The sequence below is a fragment of the Phyllostomus hastatus genome, unplaced genomic scaffold, assembly GCF_019186645.2.
Source record: "Phyllostomus hastatus isolate PE091 unplaced genomic scaffold, TTU_PhHast_1.1 phas_scaffold_182, whole genome shotgun sequence".
Taxonomy (NCBI): Eukaryota; Metazoa; Chordata; class Mammalia; order Chiroptera; family Phyllostomidae; genus Phyllostomus; species Phyllostomus hastatus.
Window position 1 is genome coordinate 20,214,197 of NW_025334013.1, and position 11,833 is coordinate 20,226,029.

The window sequence follows — 11,833 nt, forward strand, 5'->3', positions numbered from 1 at the left end:
ACTCATCAGAGCCCTACAGAAACAACAGCTCTACTCTCTGTGCTACTTATCTTTCTTTATCCTGCTACTGTTGCATTTATCAAACTAAAATTGAATACATCTGGATCCTTGAACATAGACAATTCTAATTAATATTAGTTCTCCTGCCCTACTGACAACAGTCCTTGGGAATTTATAGTAAAGAAAGAGGTATCCATTAAATTCTACACAAATTAGGACCCAAAACATCTGTAAACAAGCTAAAAATAGCAAGATGCTTCTTTACTGCTAAAAAAAAAGTTTCATAGTTACTCCCTTGGTTATTCCCACTTTTCTACTTCCTCATTTAAGGAGGGAACTTAAGAATCAAGTTCCAGAACAGAAATCAACAATAAGTTCTATAAAAAGAAATTATGACCTTGATGGTGGGAAAATATCTTTAACATTTCAGAACCAGCAGAAGATACATGGCCTGCCACAGGACAGGACAGGACAGGACAGGACAGGACAGGAAAGGAAAGGAAAGCAAAGCAATTAACCAACAACCACACCTGCTTCTGAGGACAGTGACAGTTATTTACTGAGGTCCTGTGGGCCCTGTTCCCACTCAAATGTGAAGGGAGTGGTTTTTGAGTCTGTATGTACCCTAGTGATTAGAAGTAGTTGTCTTTTTCTAGTAATTCCTATTTCTACGAATAAGTAAGACTAAAATTGCATTAAATATTTTCATGCCACACTTGAAAATATTTACTTTTCATTTTGTACTTCATTATTCTCTTAAAGATTAGCAATTCTCCAGCTAAATCCCTTGTCCAATTTTTCTAATTTGTCCTCTCATGGAGGTAACAACACTATAGCCAATTTCCACTTTTTCTAAAAAATTATTTGAATACCAGCAATAACATTAAAAACCCCAACAGCACAATTCTAATACTGGGCATTAATCTTATCATTTTCAGTAAATCTTCTAAAATTAAGGTAATTAACTCTGTTATTGGTTATATTCATTCATACTTTCATTTCCAGGCAAAGGTATCATAACTATCCTCTCCATAGACTTTAGTTTATGTGCATTTTAAGGCTCCCAAGACTTTTTAATATTAAGTTTAAGCACATTCTTTTTCTAAGTAACTGTGGATCTCCTCTATACAATAAGAACTATCTCAAACTCACCTGTGTTCCCATAAAATTAAATCCTAATGTTTGTTTTCTTCTTTCCTTTCATCTTACTTTCTGCAATCTCAAAAGGCTAAGTAATTGCCCCGGAGAACAATTTAAATCTTAATCATCTGCCTAGCTGCTGTGACTTAGTGGCTTGAGTGTCAGCCTGTGAACCAAAGGATCACTGGTTTGATTCCCAGTCAGGGCACATGCCTGGGTCAAGGCAACCACACACTGATGTTTCCCTCTCTTTCTCCCTCCTTTCCCCTTTTTCTAAAAATAAATAAAATCTTTTTAAAAATTAATCTTAATCACCTTAGTTTCCAACATCACTATACATACATTAACCCAAGAACCACTGAATCAATTATTTCTTTAATAAAGATATGTATTTGAGATTTAAAACTTCAATTGTAACAAAATAATTTCAGTAGGAAAAATCCAAAAGGACACCTGGATTTGCCCTGTCAACACTACTTTGAAATGTTTTCTGACCTACATCAGGACAGTTTGAATGACTGTAACAGCTGCAAGTTCCCTGAGGTTGCAAAATAGATACTTGGGAAAAGGTTATTTGAATCACCTTTCAAAATAACCTACAGCACAGGAGCAGCATGCAAAGCAAAAACTTCCAGGCTATTGTTAGCATTATTTAAAATATATGTTTCAGAGCTTAGCAGTTTATGGGTCAACTTAACTCTTTCATTTCCCTATTTTGTCAAATGTATTGGTCCTATCCAAGTATCTACCACCAAAAAGCAAGGAAAGGAAGCTTTCTATGTCATGATACAGAATAAAAACATTCCAAATAACATCTTGTCAGCACAAATTCTTTTGTTTGAGCCCCAGAAATTTTTCTGCTGTTAGGGCATTTTGGTCCAAGTTTCCCCTAAAACTGGGTAAATTACACTTCACTTCCTCTTCTAAGCTTGCTTTTCATAAATGTTATACTTCACAGCCATCTCTCTGCATACTTAGTACAAAACAAATAGACAACCCAAATCATTCTACTTGGAGCTGCTGCTGGCCTCCTAAAATATATCGTCTATCCAGTTTGTCTGATAATGGCTTGATGTTTATTTTCATAAAACACAACATTTACAATCTTTAAAAACCATACAGTTGTTTCATATTACAATACTCTACAATACCATGTCAAGGGGCTATTATTCTTTGCTCACTAGCTTGTTTAATTTCAACATGGATTCCCCTTCCTCCTCTTCACACTTAAAGAATGTTAAGTTTTCTAAAAATGCAAAATGTTCTTTTTTGTTCTCTTCTTCCAAATACTTACTGAGATGAGGGACAACATACCATGTCTGAATGATACTAAAATGCAACACATTCAGTCTTACAAGTATCTATGGAGTTCTATGAACACACCATAAAATATTATCCAGAATCAGGATCCTAAAATAATCAATGTGGGGAAAAATATTTGATGATGAAAGCCCTGGCCAGGTGGCTTGGTTGGTTGGAGCATCATCCCATACACCAAAAGTTGCAGGTTTAACCCCTGGTCAGATCACATACCTAGGTTGCAGGTTCGATCCCAGGTTGGGGCGCATACAGGAGGCAATCAATCAATGTTTCTCTCTCACATCAATGTTTTTCTCTCCCTTCCTCTCTCTCTAAAATCAATAAAACATATCCTCAGTTAAGAATTCAAAAATATATATTTGATGATGGGCATTAAAATTTCATATTAACACTACATACTCTGAAGATATAAAGCAAGCATGAGCAGAATGGAGTAGGATTAATTAAGACTTCTGAGGAGAGGTAAAACTTTTATGACTAGACTGGTAGAAACAGCAAAGGGCCATGGTAGCATGACTTGGGAGAGGACCTGAGTCTCTGGTTAGATATTGCTGGTGAGGCCTTAACCATGCTCAGAATTTCAGACCAATTCAAATGCAATAAAAGCTCTTAGGAATTTAAAGGTAGAATAGTAGTCCGGAAGCAATTCTTTGCTCCCTGTGAGAAAACAAATACAGCTGACCTTGAACAACATGGAAGTCAGGGGCACCAAACTCCCCCATTCCCTGCCTCCCCCCCACCACACACACACACACACACACACACACACAGCTGAAAACCAGTGTGTAACTTCCGGCTCCCCAAATACTTAAGTCGTCCCTCAGTATCCAAGGGGAATTAGTTCCAGTAGCTAATCCCCCCCATCCCCCGCCACAGATACCAAAATTCTCAGATGGTCAAGTCCCCTATATAACACGGTATAAATCAATGCATACATTGACCCCCTGCATCTGCGACTCCCAACCATGGATCAAAAACAGTGGAGACATTTATTTTTCAAAGTCCACATGAAAGTGGGTCCATGTAGATCAAACCCATGTCGTTCAAGGGTCAACTGTATTACCATGTTGGTAGGGATTCCTTATCTACTGAGCAACTCCGTAATTACAACAAGCTTCACAAAAATAGTCTCTCAATTTACTAAATCCTACCTGATAAATTATTTTTCCTAGTAAACAGGCGAGTTTAACTAAATTCTACTTGTTGATGACCTCCACATGAAGATCTCATCTCACTAGAAAAACAATTCAGAGCATAGGCCGTGACTTAAAACTGGAAGTACTTTTTATCCAGAAAGATCTAAATTACCTGAATTTAAACCAATCACCAAAAGGAAACTTGTTTGTAACTACACATGTGGAAAGAAGAATAATGTCACTAGAATCTATTGTTTCTCCATCATATCCTTCCCAATTTGCTGACAAATCCTGCTGATGACTCATATCCTTCTGCACTAACCAGTCACTGTTCCCTCATGATACACTTTTCACCAATAATGAAATGTAGAAAAGACATCAATGTGTTTTGCTACTAAAAACAGTAAATATCAATGTATGTATATAAGTACAATTTACAAATACTGTAGTGGTACAATGTAATGAATATTTCCTGCAAAAAAAACACAAAAAAAACCTATGCTTTAATCTCTACAAAAACTAAAGGACCAGAAGAAAGCAAACCTGATTGTGAATTGAATTCTTGTCAAATGATACATTAGTATAGAGCCAACATTTCTGACCACTGCAGAAATAAAAATATAAAGTAATTTATCTGATCTGCTAAAGCAAATATATCATGTGTGCATTTTATGCCAAAAGAATTACCATTTTCTGAGAAGAATGAAATTTCAACCCAAAAATACTATGAAAGGAATTGAAAACACCAATTCTCTCAAGGTAAAGACTGTTCTAATAGTCAAAAATATTTTTTCAAAGCAGGCTCAACTAGCAAAAAAAGGGTCACAGAAAAACTTGATCTTAAAATTCTCTACAGTTTAAAATGGCAATGTTGTGCAATATAAATTTATATTCAAATGATGAAATTTAGTTCCAGGCCACTTAAAATAGAGTGAGTGCTGTATTACAGAACCTACGGGACAGAAATCCATTCAGACAAACAAAAACCATTTGTATTAAAGTCACAACAAAAATTTGGTATAATCTGTCAACTCCTTATAGTCATTTCTCTATGGAAGACGCTGTGCCCCATAAATCTATACTGACTGCACAGATAGTGCAGGGAAAACCATGCGAGACATGCAGGAGAAGAGTCATTTTCTCACCTGGGTCCTGGAAACTCCACAGGGTAACTGTGAAAGTAGACAACGCCTGTGGCGCTGTGAAGTTTCTTTTGTCTAGGTGTTAGAGTAGGGACAGTTTCTGGTACAGCCTAGAGCTCTACAACTCAAAGGAGCAACAGATTTACATACAATAGCCACTTGAACTCAACACCAAGCAATCTAAGAAGGCTTCAAATCCCAAAGGTAGCCAGGAAGTCAAAGGAACTAGAGAATGTGGTTCAGTCAATAAAACAAAGGATAACTGGAGAAAGCTAGTAGACACCTCTAATACATATACTAGTTCTGAAGGTGGAAATTAATAAGAGGCTCTTCTAACATTCCAGATTAACAGACTCAAATCACACTTCCCAAAGTCATTATAACTGGTGGCATCCACTGTTCATTTAACAAATCCAAGGTACAAAATGATCTGAACTGTAGCATTAAGGACTCTTTATTTTTTAAACTTGGAGAATCATCAGTTTCTTTATAACCCAACTAGTGTCTTGAGAAAAATCTCAAAGCAGCAACATCCGCAAAGAGTGTATGCAAGTACCTTAAGTATTCTTTTAAAGAGAAATTAAAATTCAAGCAAAAAAGGCCAACTTCCTTAGCATCTACTTAACTGCTACATAACTCCCTGTAAACTGACTAGAGTTAACTGAAAGACAAAAGCCTAACCAGAGATTTAACGACTTCAAACCCCAGGGGGAAATATTTTTTATCTGCTACCATTTATTTACTGATACTGTTTAAACTGGATTCCAAAACCTGGGATTCAACAATTATTTTACAAATCAATTTCCTTATCCCAAAAAGTGAAAGAATGCCACTTAAAGGATTATTATGAATTGTAAATGAGGTGATTTGTGATTCAGCACAAAGGACATGATCTCCAGAAGGAAATACTGAAACCTAAATGTTGGACTTCACAAGTAGTCTGAGACCTCAAGAACGCTACCACTACTCTTTCTCAATAAACATAACTAAGTCTACCATGACTTACCATGGTAAGTATATAAGTACTTACCATGTAAGTACTTACCATGGTAAGTACTTACCATGACTTACTTACCACTAAGTCTACCATGTTAAACTATGGGTCCTGACTTCCAGCTGCTCTAAGTTTTGTTAAATCCCCAACTTCTATGAGGAGTACAGCTAGTGAGATAACACTTAAAGAAATCAACCTAACTTAGGTTTCAGTCTTCCAAGAGCAAAAGCTAAAAATCTATGTACTGCTCCTCTGCATCTTATTTGTAAATGCTTTTTCTAGAGGCTGCACTGGTTGCCAATCCCACATTCCAACAACAAAAAAAGTACCATCAAACTCCGTAAAATAAATCTACTAAATTTCAATTTTGTGCCCCAAAATCATAGTGTACTACATACAAAACTGCTACCTTTGAAAGCGAAAATGAGTAAAAAGTTAAATCTTAAGACCCATAAATCTTGTCCTGGCCGGGTAGCTCAGGTGCTTAGAGCGTTGTCCCCATACACCAAGGGCACATACAAGAATCAACCAATGAATCAAACAACAAGCCTGACGTTTCTCTCTTTCTTCCTTCCTCTCTCTCTAAAAATCTGTAAGTTTTAAAAATAGAAACATAAATCTTTTTTACCTTGTACACACAAATGTATTTTCAAGTAAAATATAATAAGGGTTTTCGGGCTTTTTAAGAAAGTTATGTGCAAAAAGCATTCAAACATTTACTCTTCCCTAGTGCCACCAAAGTTCAGTGAGGTTGTAAATAGTTTCTGCCTATAAATTTGGTTCATTTAAATTAAATATTACTTGACTGACTCATGGAGGGAGCGGTTTGACTTTTGCTGTTCTGAGTCAGAATATGCAGGGTTCAGCAGTTCTAAACAAGTTCTCATGTCTATAGGTGTTCTAAAATGCTAGCCTTTTCCAGCTACTAAGTCTAACAACTAAACTGTTGTGTAGAAAACTCTTAATACTTTGAACCTGTATTTCAATTTATAATGAAGTGCTTTCATATATTTCTCAGTTGATGTTCACAATCTCCTGAGGAAAATATCCCACACAGCTGAACAGAAAGACTTTCACAAAGAAGTGACAACTTCTGGCTGACTCTTAGCCCCAATAAAGACACTCTTCCTCTTCCTCCAAAATAAAAGTCATAAAAGACTGCTGAGTTTCTTTAATCAGACTTCCCTCTCCCAGACATATCCCAGGTGCGTCATAAAAACTTTGTCTCAAAGCACACACCCTGGGGCCCCAAGAGAGTTTTAAGGCAGAATCTCCACCTCCGTAAAACCCTTGCTTAGGTCCCAAGTCAGCATCTCCTAATGATCCCCTTGCCTCCAGCCATTCAGTCTTCTGCTTCAACTTCATCGTCTCTCACCTGTATGAGCTGATAGGTCCCTGTGTGGTAAAATAGCCCAAAGTGAGACAACCTAATGTGAAGATAGTAATTATGTAGTGGAAAAACCAACAACTTTGGAATCAGATAGACCTAAGTTTTTAATCCATCTCCAATTCTTATTACTTGTGACCTGAGACAAGTCACTTAACTTCTTTGAGTCCTTCATCACTTTAAGTCAATGGGGGCTCATCACTGTATCCTTTAGTGCCTTGCAAAACAGAAAACCCTCAATATGTGCCAAATAAATACAAATAAGGATACTTACCACCCTTTAGTAGCTGTGAGAATTAAATGAGAGAGTATAAAAAGCTCCTGATACATAGTAAGCACTTAATACTAATTAATCCAGTTCCTCACTGAATAGCAACATTAGTTACGATTTTCAAAAACAGGGTATGCTAGTATTGAGAAAAAGAATGCGCTCAGAAAAATATAATTTCTGACACATCACTGCTTTTGCCTGTGATCCCATTATGTCTACTATCAAAAGAAACACCCTACTCTTTGCCTATCATATTGAAAAACTCTCAACTTCTAAGAAAAGTCCCATCATTAAGACATAAAATCCTTATCAAGGTACTTTTCACCAAGTACCCCCACTTCTCCTGGTGTGGCTCAGTGGCTGGCACACTGGCCTGTGAACCAAAAGGTCACCAGTTTAACTCCCCGTCAGGGCACAGGGACCTGTTACTAGCAGACCCCCAGTTGGGGGCATGCGAGAGGCCACCAACAGATGTTTCTCCTCCTTTCTCCCCCCTCTCTAAAAGATAACGAAATCTTAAAAAAAAAAAAAAAAAGAACCCCTACTCTACAACACAATAACCTGGGTAAAGTCCATCACAGTGATCAGTCCATCTACTATCCAATATGAAACAACTTTTAAAATGTCAAGATCAGAATACTGGCAAACAACTTCTCACCACCTTCACCACCACGATGGTATGCTGGCAAGTGGCCCTGAAGCCTTACTAAAGTGTCATTCTGTAACCCTAATTTCTTCTTGCACATTGAACAAAGCATAACTTCACTCACTTCCTGTCTGAAACTACTCCGTAATACAGAGCATGCCAGCAAATAACTACCTTACTCTAATCCAGCTGTGGCTGTCATTTGGTGACTCCACACAGACGAGCTACAATGACGCGAGAACTGCTAGACACTTTAATGTCTCTTGACAAATTCCAAAAAATAATAAACTAGCCTATGGTTCTCCTCCATCATCATTACATCGTATCATCATCATCATCATCATCATCATCATCAATATTATTGTTTAACAGCTTTTCTCCAGAAGATTAGGAAGAGTCACAACCTAAAAAATATGACTTCAGTTTACCTAAAAATAAAATACCTTTCACCTCACCTGAAAAGCTAACAGTACTTTACGAAAGAGTCCATGCTTCTGAACACTCCAAGGCAAGAGCGGAGGACCCTGAGCAACAGACAAGTTTTAGTTAGCTCTCACATCCCCAGACTAAAATGGGATGACAACCGTATCCTTGACAAGTTCAGAAATTTATGTCGATGGCATGGGGGGGAGCGGGGGGGGGGGGTTTACAAAAAAAAAAAAAATCCCAGAACCAAAAGAGGACAGTGCCACGAGATTATACTCCTACACTCTTTCCTCACACTTGAACCCAAGAGCCCCGGGACAAGACGCTCCTGGAAAGGACTCCCTAACCGAGGCCTCAGGAGTCACGATCACCAAACACCAAGACCAGGGAGAGCCTCCAGGATGTCAGTTCACACTCTGGACAGACGCAGGCACATCCTTCCACACTCCCTCCCCTGCCACTCACCTCCCCCCGCCACACCGCACTCCTATTCTCCCCGCACGCACTCACTCATTCCCACACCCCACGCGCTGCCCCCACGCTCACTCTCCTCCTCCAACTCATACTCCCCCCACACACACTCCCACTATCCCCCCCCCGTACACACTCTCCTGTACACCCACCCCACACTCCCACACACACTCCCCTCCATACTGTCCCCAACTACCCCCATCCACACTTTCTTCCTCTCCACTCCCCCTTCTCTCACCCCCACATACACACTCAGACCTCTCCCCCACTCACACTCTTTACCCCCCTCACGCACGCACCTTTTACCCACCCACACTCAATATTCTTACACACACTCAATCCCCCCCTTTTTCACCCACCCTCCTTCTCCACGCTTCCCGGCCACGCTCTCCCCTCCCCGGGTCCCGGCCCGGCCCTCCTTCCGGGGACGTGTCTCGGGCCTGTACTAATGGCTGCGGCGCCTCCCGCCCGCCCTCCCCTTCCCCGAGGCCCCGGGAGCCGGCGCGGGGGCCGCCCAAGAGCAGAGCACTTACGCTGTCGAGCTGGGGACTGGGCATTGACGTCCAGCGGCGGCGGGAGCGAGGAGGCGCCTCTCTCCTCAGTCACCTCGGCGGCGGCGGCGGCGGCGGTAGCGGTGGCGGCAGCGGCGACGACTCCCCCCCAGCCTCGGCGCGCGACACCCGGCCCGGCCCGGCGGCGGCGACGGCGCGTGTCCACGAGTCCGTCTTGCTGCTGCTGCGTCCGCCGCTGTGTCTCCTGCTGCCGCCGCTGCCGCCACTGCCCTGTGGCGTCGCCTAGCGCCGTGCCCGGCCGCCGCTGCCGCTCCAGCCGCTACCGGACGGACGACGGTTACAGACCCGCTGATCGCGCCTCCGCCACCACCGCTGCGCGCGCAGCCGGAACCAGCTCCCGCCGCCGCCCCTCAGGGGGCGCTACAGGGCGCGGCGCAAGCCCGTCGGCCCGCCCACCGCACGCGCTGACTGGCTGGCGGGCAGGCTCGCAGGGCAATTGGGCCGCCCACTGCCCCGCGGGGCGCTGACCCACTGCCCTCGGCACATCGCCCGGTTCTCCTCGCCCTTCGTTCCGCTCTACACTCCTGGCTGCGGAAGCGGGTCCATGTGACCGGGAGTGGGTAGAACAAGACCTAGCGAGTGGTTCGCCCACACTGCGGCCCGCCCATCCGCACCTGGCTTGGGGCGAGGGCCGGAGGCCGCCGGGTGAGGTGCAAGGTCAAAGGGCTTTTAACCCCCTCCGGCAACCCCTGCGGTGGGGCCTGGGACCAGATCTTGTTGGGACGGGGCGGTGACCGAGCCCTTTGCTTGGGGATTTCCAACTCGGAAGTGAGAAACCCAGTGCAGCTCAGTTCTTGGCTGCCCTTCCTTGAGGCCCCAAATAAATGGCGTGTGCGTCTGCAATTGCAAAGGATGGTACTGCGCCTGGCTTCACATCCCCGCCACCACACACACCTAGATCTATGAACCCTCTGTGACGGACCAAAATTCACACTTCCGGGATGTAGCATCTTAGGCAAGTTATTTCCTCTCTCTGACTATTCTCAAATATTAAAGTGGAAATAGTTACTAGCTACCTCATGGGGCTCTTTTCACATAATAAAACTATGGAAAAAATACCTGTTAAAGAGGCTACCCTGAATTTCAAGGTTTCCAACCTAATGTCCCCTTTAATTAGAGGGATTGATTATCCTCGAAAGTTTAAAGGCGCGCAGAGAAGGTTTTTTAATCCTCACTTGAGGACATGCTTCATGATTTTAGAGAGGGGGGAAGGAAGGGAGAGAGAGAGAAAAACATCATGTGAGAAACGGATTGGTTGAGTTTCCTAAGCGTTCCAACAGGACAGAACCTGCAACCTAGGCATGTGCCCTGACTGGGAATCAAACCCCAAATCCTTAGGGTCACGGAACAGCGCTTCAACCAACTGAGCCACACGAGCCAGGGCCAGAAAATCTTTAATTCTTTGTCAGACTATGGAAAATGTGGTCACCAGTGAGTTGGGAGACTGGTCTGGGCTACTGCCAGATGACAGCCAGAAAGAGGCACTGGTGGCTGGCTTGGGACAAAGACTGGAGGCATACCCATTAGCCTGGAGGGGAGGGGTTGCTTTGTCTTCCCTATCCACCCTGGAAAATCTATATAGAAGGGATTACTGTTCCTTGGACTGCCTCTCCCCGGACCCACTCACCACCGTATACCTATTCATCTGGCCCTGAAGCGGGGAACACTGGCCAGGAGTCATCATGAGGCCTTCCATATGAGGTAGGGGCATTGCTCCTGAACAGAAGGCTGCCATTAGAGCTTAGCAGTATAAAGAAAGGTCTTATGACGCAGCCACATCTAGCCACAGCACAGAACCCTGGATGTTCACCACCAGCAGGTGGCCCCGGAGAGGGTATTCCAGGGCAAGGCTGCTTGGCAGGGCTGTGTAGGAGTTGAGAGGCCTTGAAGCAAGAGGGACTAAAGATCAGATTCATCGCCCTTGGGTGAAAAACACAGGCTTAGCTGCACTTGTGCTCTGCCTGCCTCCAGCCGGCAGCATTTTCTACTTCCTCCAAGCAGAGACTTGAATCAGACAACTATCTCCTCTGCAAAACTTTTGCTGAGTCTCCTGGTTATTCATTCTTCCACTAAAGTCTCAAAACACCTTATACAATCCCCTATCATAGCATTTATCGCATTGTTTCACAAATGCCCGTTTTCATGATTCTCCCCTACTTAAACTGACCTACTTGGGGCAGTCTGGTAGACTGTTGAACAAATGACTGAATCTTCCCTCCACCTACCTCTCAGCCTGGCCCTAAATGTCAGTAATGATGTAATAACAACATAAGGGTAACAATAATGGTTACAATAATGGCTACCATTTATGAAGCATCCGCTCTATTC

The 11,833-nt window shown here is 42.7% G+C and overlaps 1 protein-coding gene across 2 annotated transcripts in view; it reads right to left on the minus strand.

Moving 5' to 3' along the window:
* The window catches only part of PTP4A2 (protein tyrosine phosphatase 4A2), a 28,940-nt gene extending 19,073 nt beyond the window's left edge, over positions 1 to 9,867 (minus strand). Inside the window, exons 1-2 of one of the 2 annotated variants that reach the window (XM_045858964.1) lie at positions 9,467 to 9,867; positions 2,674 to 2,771 (exon numbers count right to left, since the gene is read on the minus strand). The gene's annotated coding sequence lies outside the window, so the exon portion shown is untranslated. The remainder of the gene's footprint in view (positions 1 to 2,673; positions 2,772 to 9,466) is intronic. The other variant, XM_045858963.1, reaches the window with a different exon arrangement.
* Positions 9,868 to 11,833: the final 1,966 nt, after the last annotated feature.